Source organism: Sturnira hondurensis, unplaced genomic scaffold (assembly GCF_014824575.4).
Source record: "Sturnira hondurensis isolate 20B ecotype Veracruz unplaced genomic scaffold, ASM1482457v3 Scaffold0003874, whole genome shotgun sequence".
Classification (NCBI taxonomy): domain Eukaryota; kingdom Metazoa; phylum Chordata; class Mammalia; order Chiroptera; family Phyllostomidae; genus Sturnira; species Sturnira hondurensis.
The window spans coordinates 7,423,237-7,439,982 of NW_028076505.1; the positions used below are offsets into that span (position 1 = coordinate 7,423,237).

A 16,746-nucleotide genomic window follows, 5' to 3' on the forward strand; every position below is an offset into this window, starting at 1 on the left:
AGATCCATTGACAAAACTGGAAGGTAGACAGTAGCTGATAAAAAAATCATGTCAATGTTAAATTTACTGAAGTTATGGCTATACTATAGTCAAGTAAAAGAATATCTTTATACTTATTGTATGAATAAGTATACAGTATAGTATAATGTGATGATATAAGTCAAAATGTTTATAATAAACATAAAGGGGAGCAGAAAAACAAAATGCCAGATATTTACAGTCATGCAAAATATATATTCAGAAATTAACATAATATACCAGGTTATAGGTTCATCACATCTTTTTATTTATATTTAAACTTTCTTAAATGTTTGACACCTTTTCAATTTTCAAGTATACATCGTTCACCAAACAAATACTGTGTCTTATTTTTTTTAAGATTTTATTTTTAGAGAGGGGAACAGAAGGAGAAAGAGAAGGAAAGAAACAGAGACTGGCACACACAACCCAGGCACATGCCCTGACCTAGAATCAAACCCACAACTTCCAGTTTACAGGCTGATGCTCAATCCACTGAGCTACACCAGGTGGGGCCCAAACAAATATTTGAAAAGCCTGAGTAAAACAGGCATAGTATTCCATTTTAGCCACTTTCATACTCTAGAATTTTGAGCTGTCCCTTTCAGTTAACATACATGCTGAGAGCACTCCTCTCTGAGTTCCTACCCCTCAGACCCATGCCAGCCCTCCAGAGTTGGCTGGACAGGGGAAGGGTGTCATGCCATCACAGGCAGAGATGCAAGGGAGACACTGAATATTATCTTGTAAAATGGAAAGGGTAGGTAGATTTCACAAATACTTGGGAACCTTTGCAAAATCTCAAGTGCCCATTACTAGTTCGGCAATTCTCCAATGACAAGCATAATTTATCTTGCGTAAAGGCAAAGCAGTAACTCTAAATGATAACAAAGCTTTGAAATCTGTCAATGCTGAATATATTGCAAAGAACGCTAAACAAAGTACTGCTCTGCAGAGATGGCGACATGAGTGTAACAGAATAAAAAATAATAAAAGAATGATGTTTGTTAAAAATATTGTTGACTTGCCCATTGTCAGATTTCTAATGCCAGATATTTACAGTCATGCAAAATATATATTCAGAAATTAACATAATATACCAGGTTGTAGGTTCATCACATCTTTTTATTTATATTTAAACTTGTTTAAATGTTTGACACCTTTTCAATTTTCAAGTATACATTGTTCATTTATTAACATACATTTGTATGTTAATAAATACAAATCCTCTCCTGGAATTAGCTTAGTAAATGAAGCTACCTTGGGTTTTTCATGCACAGGCTGCTTTCTTGAGAAATGTTGCCCTGCTGAATGAAGCAGGCTTATAATAAACACCAACAAATTAAAATCCCCTATTTATGAATGCAGCTCAAGATATGAATGTGGACCTGATCGTCACAACAGGATTGTACAAAAGGGCACACAGCATTCCCTTTGCATCTGTCTAACTAGCAATGGCTATGGTTGAGGTGTAAAGCACCCTGTGAAGATGAAAGAAATGTGTGTTGTAGTGGAATATGTTGGAAAGGTCATCACAAGTGAAGAAGTCAAAAGACAGGCAGTTATATGACAACTAAGGAATCATATATCTCTTTGATATGGACTATGAATCCAATGAATTCACAGTGGATGCAGCTCAATATGGAAATATGTCTCATTTTGGGAATCATAGTTGCGACTCGAATCCCCCAGCATTCAATGTTTTCTTTGATAATCTCTGTACTTGTCTTCCTGAATAGCATTATTTTCCATGAGAACCATAAATGCTGGAGAAGAGCTCACATTTGATCACCAAATGGAAGATTCTGGAGATACATCTTCATATTCTACTGACTACAGCCCAGCCAAGAGAGAGTCAGAATTGTGTGTAAGGTGGAGCTGTGACTTGCAGAATTTACCTCAACAGAGTTTTCAGGAAATACAGCTGAGAATAATTGTAGTTTTCTTTATTTGTAATGTTAACATTTTTAAAAAATAAGTATTTGGGACTCTATATTATCGGGATTATATACTACATTAATTTACACTTCCTGTTTCAAACTATTGGCCAAAATGCATTACTGGTGTTCCTGAAGAGAGGAATGTAAGTTCACATCAACTAGTTTGAAATTTACCTAATTAGTGATTAGACACCAAACACTAAAGGAAAACTATTTACAGATCAGCATATCTTAAGAAATCTGTATTGAACTGCCAGCCAAGATGGAGGTATAGGTAGACACACTGTGCCTCTTCTCACAACCAAAAGAAGAACAACAACAATTTAAAAACAAAAAACAAGCAGAACTGACCAAAAAATCGAACTGTATGGAGTCCAACAACCAAGGAGTTAAAGAAGAAACATCCATCCAGACTAGTAAGAGGGCCAGAGCCGGGCAGCTGGGCAAAGAGGACTCATGGCAAAACAGTGGTGGAAGACCCAGGGAAGTGGTGGATTGTGGAGCAGGACAGGCAAGGCTGCAGCTGGCAAACTGGCAAGGCGGTGACTGGTGGAGTGGGTGGTCCCACATTCACATGCGGATAAACCAGGAGGAACACCTGGGTCGGGTGGGGGGGTGGGGTTGAGGCAGCAGGAGAAACTCCCAGCTTCATAGGAGAGTTCACTGGAGAGACCCACAGGGTCCTAGAACATACACAAGCCAACCCACCCAGGAATCAGCACCAGAAGGGCCCACTTTGCTTGTGGGTAGCGAGAGAAGTGACTGAAATCCAGCAGAGAGCCAAACAAGTGCCATTGTTCCCTCTTGGTGCCCTCCCCCACATAGAGTGTCACAATGCAGCAACAAGGGTTGCCCACCCTGATGAACACCTAAGGATTCACCCCTCAGTATGTAACAGATGTATCAAGACAAAAAAAAAAAAAGGCCCAACCAAAAGAACAGATCAATGCTCCAGAAAAAATACAACTAAGTGATGAAGAAATAGCCAACCTATCAGACGCACAGTTCAAAATACTGATGATCAGGGTGCTCACAGAATTGGTTGAATTTGGTCACAAATTAGATGAAAAAATGAAGGCTACACTAAGTGAAATAAAGAAAAATGCACAGGGAACCAATAGTGATGGGAAGAAAACTGGGACTCAAATCAATGGAGTGGACCAGAAGGAAGAAGGAAACATCCAATCAGAAAAGAATAAAGAAACAAGAATTCAAAAAAAAAAAAAACCCACAAGAGGCTCAGGACATCTTTAAACGCTCCAACATTCAAATTATAGGGGTACCAGAAGGAGAAGAGGAACAGCAACAAGTGGAAAACTTACTTGACAAAATAATAAAGGAGAACTTCCCCAATCTGGCAAAAGAAATAGACTTCCAGGAAGTCCAGGAAGCTCAGAGAGTCCCAAAGAAGTTGGACCCAAGAAGGAACACACCAAGGCACATCATAATTACATTACCCAAGATTAAAATGAAGGAGAGAATTCTAGAAGCAGCAAGACATAAGAGGATAGTTACCTACAAAAGAGTTCCCATCAGACTGTCAGCAGATTTCTCAAAAGAGACCTTACAGGCAAGAAGGGGCTGGAAAGAAGTATTCCAAGTCATGAAATCCAAAGACCTACAGCCAAGATTGCTCTATCCAGCAAAGCTTTCATTTAGAATGGAAGGACAGATAGAGTGCTTCTCAGATAAGGTCAAGTTAAAGGAGTCCATCATCACCAAGCCCTTATTATATGAAATGTTAAAGGGACTTATCTAAGAAAAAGAAGATAAAAAACATGTAGAGTAAAATGACAGCAAACTCACAGTTATTAACAACCACACTTAATACAAAAGCAAACTAAGCAAACAACTAGAACAGGAACAGAACCACAGAAATGGAGACCACATGGAGGGTTATCAACAGGGGAGTGGGAGGGGGAAAGAGGGAGGAAAGGTACAGAGAATAAGTAGCATGGACGGAGCAGGGAGAGGGCAAGAATAGTATGGGAAAAGTGGAAGCCAAAGAACTTGTATGTATGACACATAGACTAAAGGGGGGGAATATGGGTGGGAGGGATAAGTGGGGTGGAGGGGAGTGAAGGGGGGAAAATGAGACAACTGTAATAGCAAAATCAATAAAATATATTTAAAAAAGAAATCTATATTGACTAAGAAATGCCTTTTTCTGTGTTTTAAGTGTTAACCTGATAATGTCACAGTAGCTAAGATCAAACATCCAACTTTCCATTCACCTTGAATTTAGAAAAATGGTTGATTCAGTTGGTACAAATATAGAAAGTCCTATTTATGTTATTATGTTTCATTCCTGTTTACCTATTTGTTACTATAAACACCGTACTTACATCAGAGACAAATAGGTGGTGCTAAATTATACTCTATTTTCAATTTCTTTCATTAAAACATTGGCTTCATAATGATACAGAAATTTAAGGTCTAAAATTAAATGTGAAAAAAATTAAAGATATTGTACATTCTGAGTTTGCTTTCTGTTTTTTACAGATGCAAAGAGTAATGGAGAGAATCTCTAAAATGATAGATTTGAGCTAAAGAATCTCCAAGATCTCCTTCCTGCTTGTACAGGTTGAATTGCATCCTTCCAAATTCATATACTGAAGCCCTAACCCCCCAGGACCTCAGAATGTGACTGTATTTGGCACAGACCCTTTAAAGAGGTAGTTAAGGTAAAATGAGGTGAAATGCATGAACCCTAATATAATATAACTAGTATTCTTATAAGAAAAGATTATAACACAGCCAGGTACAGAGGGAAAACCACATGAAAACAGGGAGAAGGCAGCCATCTACATGCCAGGAAGCCTCAGGAAAACAAACAAACAAACAGGGGCCTCAGAGAAACACAACCTTGCTGACCCATGATCTCAGATTTCTGGCTTTCAGAATTGTGAGAAAATAAATTTCTGTTGTTTAAGCCACCCAATCTGTGATACTTTGTTACGGCAGTCTAGGAAATTAATACATTGCTCCACTATTCCGATTCTGCATGATCCATCCTTTTCTCAGATCACACAAATGTCAAATGTCTGCCACAAGAGGGCCATGCTGCACTGAGAGTGAACACCCTGGCTCCAGCCCCCCAAGGGTGATTACAAGTAGCACAGAGGGCAGATGGATGCGCGCATGCACACCTTGACGACTTTCCATTAAACTAGACCAATTCAAAAGGCAGTCAGCCTGGAAAGGCTCATTTCAAGCAAGGTGGCCAAGAACCCCAGAGTCAAAGGGAAGACACCTCCTGACCCCTCCTCCCTTAAATTGGCCTCTCCATTAGGTCCCAGCCTCTAAAGACAAGTCGGAAAGCACAGTCAACTGCCCTCTAAGTGATAAGTAAACACCAAGGATGGCATCCGATGGAGAGACACACTCAGAAGCAAGGCTCTCTCTCACACACATAATTGGCTCTGAAGACTTTCTGGAAAGTGAAGCCCATGGATTCAGACACTGTCAAAGGCAGGAGGGCACTACTGTAAGTACCCAACCTGATTTTCTCTCAGTCTAATACAGTCACTGAAGCAATTATCAACAAACCCAATTTGTCTGAAGACAGATTTGCTCCCGGTAGTCTTTGGCTAATGGGCCCAACAAAAGGCATGACAACTTAAAGCAATACACGGTCCTGGATAGGGTTCTAGACCAGGAAAACAAAACTATATAGGGACACTACTGTGATGTTAGATGAAACTTAAATATGAAATATGAATTAGATAACAATATTGTGTTAAAACTCTTGATTTTGATAATTGTGCTATGTCATGTCAGGTAAGAAAATGACAATCTCTCTTTTTTTATCCTCCTTATACTCTTCCACCTCCAGAAAATGACAATCTTAAGACATACACTCTGGTTTTAAAAACAATTGAGGCACAATGTTCAGCTTATATAGCTCAGAAAATAAAAATACATATGCATATATATTATACACACACATATAAATAATCACATAGAATGATAAAACAAATGGAATAAAATATAAATAATTAGTGGGTTTGGGTAAAGGATATATATAGAAATTCCTTGTACTCTTCCTGTAAGTTTGAAATTACAACAGAAGAAAAAGTTTTTCTGTAAGTTTGAAATTATAACATATAAGCCCTGGCTGGTGTAGCTCAGTGGATTGAGCACAGGCCTGCGAACCAGTGGATCGAGGTTCAATTCCCAGTCAGGGCACATGCCTGGGTTGCAGGCCGGTTCCCTGCAGGCCAACTCCCAGCAGGGGACACACGAAAGGCAACCATACATTGATGTTTCTTTCCCTCTCTCCTTCCCCTCTAAAGATACATAAATAAATAAAATCTTAAAAAAATAAATTATAACATAAGAAAAAGTTACTCCCCCAAAGGACAAACAGCTCTGGGAAAATTGTGCCGAGAAAAGATATTTCTTAATGGTAATAAGAATATGCAAAAAATGCTCCTTTGATTCAACAGATGGCATTTGGTATCAACAAATAGGATTTCACTGATGACATTGGTAGGAATTTCACATCATTAATGATTAAAGGATTTTGAGAAGAACCTGGACCTGTTTTCCCTAAACACCAGACAAATGGGACAGAGCCTTGAAATATTATATAGACATCAACACACCCTACTTATTCATCATCACTCTGGTTATGCATGAAAAGTGGGCCATACCAGCCCTGGCCAAGTAACTCAAGTTTGTTAGAGTGTTATCCCAATACACCAAAGTTTCAGGTTTGATCCCTGGTCAGGGTACATGTAAGAAACAACCAATGAATGCATAAATAAGTGGAACAACAAAACGATGTTTCTCTCTCCCCCACCTCATCTTCCTCTAAAAATCAGTAAATTAAAAGACATTTTTTAAGTGACCATACCCATGAACTCAAGGATGCAGAAATGAGTCACTATCCCAGCAGGTACCACATTCAGGACTGAGTTTGAAGAAGTCTTTTTCATGGTTATAATTTCTTGTGGATTTAAATCTAGCCATGTAGCTTTGGCAGCTTTTCAGGGACCACATGGCTTTGGAAGTGCTCCCTTTTGCCACATGGATGGTGCTGGGAGTCTGAATCACGGACTTCTACTTCTTTCCTGGAATATGGTACCCCAACTGGGCACAGGGAAAAGGAAGGGCTGTGTGCATTTGTGGGTGTCCCAAAGCACTTTAGTCTGTACAACTTTTAAATAAATAATAATTCCTTTCCTTTTCACTGATCTCTGGTATTGAGAGATGTGTTTCCTCTGGCAGCGGGCAAAGCGAACCTAGTGTTGGGGAGGAACCCTCGGAGAAAAAGGGGAGTCTTTTATATCATTTAGCCTCATCCTCTGGTCTGTTCTGTAACAAGTGTGCAGGCTCTGAGTTTTCCCCAGTGGGGCAGAACAAGGTCAACCACTATCTGTGTTTTGCCCAGAGCCATTTTGCCTGAGGTATAAAGCCATCTGAGATGGCTGCTACTTGTGCTGGGTTTGGAGATTTCCAGGTGAGGCCAGCTGTGAATCTAGGATGGTTGCTACTGGTGCTGGGCCTGGGGTCCTTAGCAGGAGGTATGGGGGCTGGGAGCTCACTGAGGCTGGCTGTGGCTTATTTGAGAGGATTTAGGAAATTGTGAAGCATGAGCCTTGACCAGCTATTCATATGGAAAAGCAGCCGGGGTGGACCCGTAATTTGGATGGAAGAGAGTCTCTGGGATCTCCGGGGCAGGGCAAACAGTGTTAGGTGGGTTTATGGAGCCTCTGATATGGCAACAGCCTGCTAGCTCTCTGGCTCTTTGTGGGGAGGGTTCAGAAAAAGGACAATGGCCCACTTTTCTGTCTGGGAGAAGGCTGTCCCCCAGCTCTCATCTTGATGCCAGACACTTCACTTTCTCCCTGTATAGTGCTGATGCTTTTCAAGATGCTACCCTAGCTGGAGCTCAGAGGGAGTGAGTCTGATTAAGTCCATGTGAGCGTTCTTTAAGAGGAACTGCTTGAGACTCTAGAAGTTTCTTCCACCAAATCAATCCCAACTGGTTTTTGCCCACAGAAGTTATGGGAGCTTATCCTCCTGGCATTGGAACTATGGGCTGGGGTACCTGGCATGGGGTTGGGGATCCTCACTCCTGAGATATTCCTCCAAAGTTTTTCTCTACTACATGTGGATGTGGTACCAGCTCATTTATGTCTCTGCCCCTCCTACCAGTCTGAATGGATGTGGTTTCTTTAATTAATTTCTTTACTTGTCAGACTTTTATTCAACTTGATTTCTGATGGTTCCAAATGATGGTTTTTCTACAGTTTAGTTGTATTTTTTATTTGGTTGTGTGAGGAGGGGTGCCATGTTTACCTATGCCACTATCATGATCATAAGTACCCCCAGTTATAGATTTAAACATACATCTGTAATATTCATTGTTTCTACAGAGCCATATCTACTTTTCTTTTGAAGTGGAAGTGATTAAACTACTTCATAAGAGATGCTCTATCTTCCAAAGATTACCAACTTCTCAGCTTTGACCTGAAACTAGAGGGGATGATATCCTGAGATAATTTTATCAGCTATTTTCTGATTCTGTACACAGTTTAAAAGTACAGTAAGGGTAGCTACAACTGTACATTTTAAGTACTAGCCTTCAACTCTCAGATCTAAAATCTATGTAAAGTTTTCTAGTGAAATTTTTAATAAGAGCTAGTGTACAGATTACCATTGTTTGAAAGGCACAGGGGTCTGCCAAAAATTCTAACAACTACTGCCCTGGCCTGGCCAGTGTGGCGCAGTTGGTTGGAGCATTGTCCAGTAAACTGAAAGATCGTAGGTTTGATTCCTGGTGAGGGCACCTGCCTAGGTTGTGAGTTAGGTCCTGGCTGGAGTGTGTGTGAGAGGCAACCAGTTGATGTTTCTCTCTCACATAAATGTTTGCCTTTCCTTCTTCCTTCCTTTCCCTCTCTCTAAAATCAGTAAACATGTCCTCAGGTGAGGATAAAAATAAATAACACAAAGATCATTTAAAAACACTTTGAAGAGCTACCTATCCAACCACCTAACTTGTTAGCATTTGGAAAAGGACTATAAGTGATATGATACTATCATCCTACTATTCCACCTACTACCACCGTTTATGGTTGAGGCCTACTGACTCCTGCTCCTTCATTTATTCAAAATTCTTGTCATCTGGATTTTCTTCTTGCCTAGCAGACACCATCATTTTCTTCACTTGCCTGTGTCCCTCAGTTTGCATATCAACATCTCCCTTACTGCTTTGCACTTTTCATTCAACTGGTCATGCATATTAATGTATGAAACTGGATGTCTAGAGGTCTTCAGTTCCACACACCTAAGACCCTCACTGGCTTAGCCAAGATATCCTTCATGCTAAGCCTCTACCTCTAAGTTATTCAAACAGATCTTCCCATACGGTTAATCTGACTAGACTACAGATCTTTGAGGGCAGGGCTGAGATCAGTGCCGTTCATTCTGCAATGGCCATCCTCCACCAGAGGATAACTCAAAAGAAGCATGTTCCATTCCTCCCTAGGCGGCCTTAGAGTTAAAAGTTGGTCTTTCCAGATTGCATATCTCCTCCTTGGCTTCCTGTAGGGTTTGGCAAATGAGAGTCATTGGCAGGAGATCAAAGAGATGCCCTTTGTGCTCCTCTCTCCCTTAAGGCATAATCCCACTCCATCCTTTGCTCCTGTGGTGTAGGAATAGTAAGAGCTTCCTGCTATTGCAAGCTTCTGGAGCTTCACCATGTTTTGTTAATGTCCTCAACCCTGCTCACAAATTTAGATATTGTCCATTCATTTACTTCTCCTCCATTAAGCCCTTTATTAATATCATTTATTTCCTGCTGGGCATGTATGAACTCTGACAGATACAATATCTTATTTAGCAACTAGTAAAGTTTCAGACACAAAGTAATAAAATGAATTAAAGAATGAATGAATCTTAAATAGAAATTTGAAATGAATGATAGTTTTTGAATGTTGGTTGGGTGGTAAATCTTGAAACTTTTAAATGGGAAAGATGAATATTACTTCACCAAAAATGAACCATAAAGCCCTTATCAACAGCTATACCAAAGGCCTGGCCCTCTCAGCCCACACTTGCTGACTGGATATTTCAAAGGGAATGGTCAAATTTAGTAGCAACCCTAAATTGAAATTTACTTTGCTCTATGCTGTGGTGACTAGGTTTATGTTGTCTTTCATCATTAGAGGAAATAATAGGGACAGAACAAAAATATATTCATTCAGAAAGAAAACAATACACCAGTCAGCAGAATGACTGTAGTTATAAGACAGACTAAAAGGAAAAATTAGTTCCTTGGAAAAGAGCTTTTTATTTTCAGAAGATGAAAAAAAGAAGAAATGTCCTCAAGTGATGGATAGTGAAGACATTTCCCAGGCATCCTCAAAGGCTGTGGTGTGGTTTTTCAGATAAAACAATACCCATTACAAAGGGTGGCATCGAAGCTTGATTCTGGCTGCATATTTTGTTCTGTGGTCAACTTTGCTGAAACTAGCAGTTTAAACTCAGGCCACAGAGCTGTGAGCGGCCTGTCTCTAAAATGCCTTTGGATTGTCCTCAATGACCCTAATTGTATGACTTGGTATCTGCAAGAAAGTAATTACACAGGATATTTGGGACAGAATTCTCCCAGGGTATGTTATTTTTTCAATATAACCTGAGTTTTGGGGTAATACACACATTGGATCTGAAAGCACCATTTGCCAGGATTTGCTATGTGATGCCCTCGTTACCTTGAAGATTCATTCCAGGGCACCAGGGAACCAACAAACCCATGTACCCAAGCCTGCATTTGGGCCACTATTTGGCTTAGTCACATGCAGTGTTGTTCTTCTAGAGCTGCTTCTTAAAAGCTAGTAAGAGCCAATTGCTAAATTTACAGGAATTTTGGGAGCTGCTGACACCTCATTGGTAGCTTGGGATAGGAGTATTTATACCACAGGAATTGATGAACACTATAAATAAAGACATTTCTCCTCTTGAAAGTCAGTTAACATTTACCAGCACCACATTATCTACAAAATAATATAGATCCATTTCTCCAGTGGCTGAAATTGCTAAAAAGGCACTTTTTCTGCCCTTCTGGTCTCTAAGCTCAAAGATAAGAATCAGTCTTCCTGAGTATATTATTTAAAATGATATCCTAAATTTAAATGTTCAGTTTTTAAAAATTAGGTTAATGTATACAACCTGAGAAAATGGTTAGTTTTGGTTTCAAGTTGGCTCAAGAAGTTTCTGAAAATTAATGTGTGATAAATTCTTATAAAGTTAAAGTGCCTTTCAAAGTTTTATGGGGCCACTTGAAAAACTTGGGAAGTCGGCCATTAAATTAAAATGTATGTCTATAAAGAGAAAGAAATTTATCTCAAAAATAGTTTAGACCCAGCTGGAGGTATTGGTCTCTATCTCAGTGGAAAGGGAGACTGCAATCACTTGCTAATGTCAAGATCTTTTCTCCCTGAATAGTGGCTGCCCATTGGCTCTGTTATTTTTGGCCAAGTCTACCAAAACAAAATTTTGTAACTGCAATGACCTAACTTGGGAAACAATTTTATAACATTTTCTAGGAACCACAAAACATTTGTTTTACTCTTCCTGAAGAACAACAGTGGAACTAGGAAGAGAGCATATTTTGCCTCGCAACAAAGAAAAAAACTTGATACGGTTGGCAGCTGGAAGAATATCTCAGTTCAATGAAGGGTCATCCACAACATTTGAAATGTTTTCAAAACCGGTAATGAACACGCCTCACACAACATCACAACCAACTAAAATCCTGGATCCATTCAGCTGGTGATTAGGGAATAAATGATAACCTTTAGGCAGTGAGTTTTGACAAAAAACAATAGTAACTGTGGTTAGCTGGAAAAACAGACTTATGTTTTAGAGGAGCCAGAAGAAAACATCTTGACGTGGTTGGAAAAAACCAAAAGCTTCTTGCAGTGACTCAAGTTTCAGTTGGATGAGTGCAGACAATCCAAGTTAGGCAACATTATTAGTGCTGATAGATTGCAAAACAATCTACCAGCTTATCCATCAGCAAATGCCCTGACAAAGCCCATTAAATATGTGCCCAGAAGATATTTGAAATAACCTGGTACACCGTGTCACAGAACATACCATAATTAAAACCATGGACGCAAATTAAATAGTCTAGGTCTTAATCCTTCCGGACCCATTAGCTATGTGCTCTCTCTAAGCCTCATGTTTCATCCATAAACTGGAAGCGATAGTTGTGTCCAAAAGACTTGTTGTGAGAGTTAAATGATCCACTTAGAATAGTGTCTGGCACATAGTAAGTGCTTAATAAATATTAGCCTCTTTTTTTTTGGCATGGGCTTGACTTATTTGTCTTAGTTTAGAGCGCCCCAGAAGCAGATGCTGAGGCAAGGATTTGAGTACAAGCAGTGTATCTGGAAGAGGATCCTGGAATACCAGTAGACAAATGGGGAAGTGAGGTCAGAAGGAGAAGACAGCCAATCATTGGGGTATTACCACGGTGGGTGACTGGAGCTCACTGCATCTGTGAGACTCTAGGAGACAGCAGGATTTACCCACAGAGATATCTTGCCCAAGGGGTGAGAAAGCTGGATACTTATCCACAACTCCCTGTCCATCTTTAATTAAGGGCTGATCTTGATGGTGTTGACACTCTAGGACATGGAACAGAAAATAGAAGGTAGTTTAGAATAAGCAGCCTTCGATATTAGAAATAAGTGCTAAGGGAATATGAGAGGGCCAGCCGAAGCTGCTGGAACTCTACATTTTTTTCAGATCACTAAATGAGCTGAAGTCTCCTCGATATATCTGTTTCAATGGGTCAACCCACTAGTGACAATAATTCAACAAAACAAAAAACTGTTCATTCTACACCAGCTTTAATGAATGTAGTAAGATAAGAAATAAATTATGTAACTTTACAAAGTATGTACAACCCAGGCTGATGGGGCTCAGTTGTTTGGAGCATAATCCCATAAACCAAAAGTTCATAGGTTCAATTCCAGGTCAGGGCACCTGCGTAGGTTGTGGGTTGGGTCCCAGTTGGAGTGTGTACAAGAGGCAGCCAATTGATGTTTCTCTCCTCTGTTTTCCTCTCCCTCCTTTCCCCCCTCTCTAAAGTCAGTAAGTATGTCCACAGGTAAAGATTTAAAAAATGTATACATAAGTTCCCACCAAATCAACACAACATTTGGAATAAAGTATGAAATTGAAACCCTAATTCTGCTTTCAACTCTTCATTTTTTTCCTCAATAACCACTGCCTGAAGTGAGAAAGGTACCTAATATTTTTCACTGTGCTGTGGAATAGGCAAGCCTTCATGAAAAAGGAAAGCATTCTTCTTTTTTCCCAAATCATCAAGCTCTCAGCGGCTCAAATTTTTAGGATAAATAACATATCAAGACTTTCCTGTGCATCCAGACATATGTTCAAATAATAAACAATAATTAATACCTATAAACTCTGTTCCTAAATTGAGAAATGTATCCATCATATAATCTAATCATTTGTGTCTTTTTAAAGTGAAAAGAGGAAAGTCCATGCATGTAACCAACATTTCTAAGATAAATATGATCATTTACAACATAATGGTGTTTAAGTCAATGATGGACAGTACATATGAGTGTGGTCCCATAAGATTATAATGAAGCTGAAAAATTCCTATTGTCTAGTGATATCAGTCATCATAATGTCATACTGCAGTGCATTACTCACGTGTTGGCAGTAATGCTGGTGTAAACAAACCTCCTAGTCATCTAAAATTATAGCACATAAAATAATGAACAGTACATAATACTTGATAATAAAAATCTGTTACTGGTTTATGTAGTTACTATACAAGAACTTTTTATCATTATTTTACAGTGTACTCTTTCTACTTATAAAAAAGTTTTCTGTAAAACAGTATGCTGTGTTATACTGGCAGCAGCCTCATCTTACATGTACCTCATTTCTTGATTGTATCATTTTCCCTTGTGCTTGTTTCAGTCTCATGTTATTTTGTTCAGTAACATGTTGTATAGGCTTATATCCTGGGAGCAATAAGCTATGCAATATAGGCTATGTATGTAGTAGGTTTTACCATCTAGGTTTGTGTAAGTGTGCTCTATGATGTGTGCCTGACAAAAATTGCCTATCATACATTTCTCAGAATATAACTCCATTGTTAAGAGACTTATGACTATAACTGCCTCAGAGCTAAAGACTGGTAGATTTGCCTACACAAAACAAACTTTTTTGGCTACCAAAAAAAAAAAAAGAAATCCCTAAACAATGTTAAAGTTTAATAAAAAAAAATCTGGGGGAAAGTTTGTATAGTAGATAAAAGATGTACTGTACAAAGAAAGATTACAAATCAATTTTTTTTTAATCCAAGCCCTGGTTGGGTTGCTCAGTTAGTTGAATATCATCCCATGTTCCAAAAGTTGTGGGTTCAATTCCTGATCAGGGCTCATACCTAGTACAAAGGTTCAATGCCTGGTATGAGTACATACAAGAGGCAACCAATCCATGGTTCTCTGATACATTGATCTTTCTCTTTCCTTTCTCCCTTCCCCTTTCTCTCTGAAGCCAATTAAAAAGATATATCCATGGGTAAGGATTAAAGTAAAAAACATCCAATACAAAAGTGGACAAAGAACAAAAGCAGTTGAGAATTCAATGTTACAAAGTCTGACCACTTGCAATACTTTCAAATGAAAGGAAAATAGTCAGATACAAGTGGCCCAATTTTCTGAAGCAAATAATTACTTTAGAGTTTGATACAAACTGTGAAAGTTTAAAGAAGGCATGTGGTGAAAAGAATGAAAGGATGTTCAACCTCACAATTTATCAAAATATTGTGAATATCAAATGAAAAGGTGGTACCTCTCTACAAACTGGTGAAAATGAAAAAGACCATAAATGCCTACCTAATGTTGATATAGGTCCGGGGACCCAGACATCCATATGCAATTCTTAGAAATATACATTGATATAACATTTCTAGAAAGCAAACTAACAATATGCTTTATATTTCTTTAACTATCTCATGAATTTTGTCCTAGCAATTCTTACAGGAATTTAACCTACAGAAATAACTGTACAAACGCTGAACCTTCGTATTCTCAATGGATGTTATATTAGTCAGTGTTTTCCAGAAAAACAGAACCAATGCACACACACACATATAGAGCAGGGTGGGGGAAGTGGCTGGCAAGTCTGAAATCTATAGAGCAGCAAAGCAGGATAGCAATTCAAGTAAGAGTTGATATTGCAGTCTTGAATGCAAAATTCATAGAGCAGGCCAGCAGGTTGGCAAATGAAGCAGAATTTTTTTAATCTTCCATTTGGCTTTATTTGTTTAATATATGTTATTGATTATGCTATTACAGTTGTCCCATTTTCCCCCCATCATTCCCCTCTACCCTGCACACCCCCTCCCACCCCACATTCCCCCACTTCAGTTCATGTCCATGGGTCATAAGTTCTTTAGCTTCTACATTTCCCATACTATTCTTGCCTTCCCCCTGTCTATTTTCTACCTATCATCTATGCTACTTATTCTTTGTACCTTTTCCCCCTCTCTCCTCCTCCCACTCCCCTGTTGATAATCCTCCATGTGATCTCCATTTCTGTGGTTCTGTTCCTGTTCTAGTTGTTTGCTTAGTTTGCTTTTGTTTTAGGTGTGGTTGTTAATAACTGTGAGTTTGCTCTCTTTTTATTGTTCATGTTTTTATCTTCTTTTTCTTAGGTAAATCCCTTTAACATTTCATATAATAAGGGCTCGGTGATGATGGACTCCTTGACCTTATCTGAGGAGCACTTTATCTGCTCTTCCATTCTAAATGAAAGCTTTGCTGGACAGAGCAATCTTGGATGTAGGTCTTGCCTTTCATGACTTGGACTACTTCTTTCCAGCCCCTTCTTGCCTGCAAGGTCTCTTTTGAGAAATCCGCTGACAGTCTGATGGGAGCTCCTTTGTAGGTAACTGTCACCTTTTCTCTTGCTGCTTTCAAGAATCTCTCATTTTTAATCTTGGGTAATGTAATTATAATATGCCTTGGTGTGTTCCTCCTTGGGCCCAACTTCTTTAGGACTCTCTGAGCTTTCTGGACTTCTTGGAAGTCTATTTCTTTTGCCAGATTGGGGAAGTTCTCCTTCATTATTTGTTAAAATAAGTTTTCCACTTGTTGCTGCTCCTCTTCCCCTTCTGGTACCCATATAATTTGGATGTTGGAATGTTTAAAGATGTCCTGGAGGTTCCTAAGCCTCTCCCCACATTTTTTGAATTCTTGTTTCTTCATTCTTTTCTGTTTGGTTGTTTGTTTCTTCCTTCTGGTCCACTCCATTGATTTGAGTCCCAGTTTTCTTCCCATCGCTATTGGTTCCCTGGGCATTTTCCTTTATTTCACTTAGTGTAGCCTTCATTTTTTCATCTAATTTGTGACCAAGTTCAACCAATTCTGTGAGCCTCCTGATCACCAGTGCTTCGAACTGTGTATCTGATAGATTAGCTATCTCTTGGTCTCTTAGATGTATTGGCTCTGGGGCTTTGAGCTGTTCTTCTGTTTGAGCCATAATTTTTTGGTCAGGTTGCACCTGTTACATATGACTGGAGGAGCCTTAGGTGTTCATCAGGATGGGGCAACCCAGTTGCCGGGTTATGATGCTGTCTGTGGAGGCAGGGTCAAAGAGAGAACAGTAATGCTTGTTTTGCTCTCTCTTGAATTTCAGTCCCTTCTGCCGCTTCCCACAAGTAAACTGGGCCCTTCTGGTGCTGGTTCCCAGGTGGGTGGGCTTGTGTATGTTCTAGAACCCTGTT

At 39.3% G+C, this 16,746-nt stretch overlaps 1 pseudogene; it reads left to right on the forward strand.

Moving 5' to 3' along the window:
• The first annotated feature begins 677 nt into the window (after positions 1-677).
• On the forward strand, positions 678-1,946 carry LOC118984896 (histone-lysine N-methyltransferase SUV39H2-like; annotated as a pseudogene).
• Positions 1,947-16,746: the final 14,800 nt, after the last annotated feature.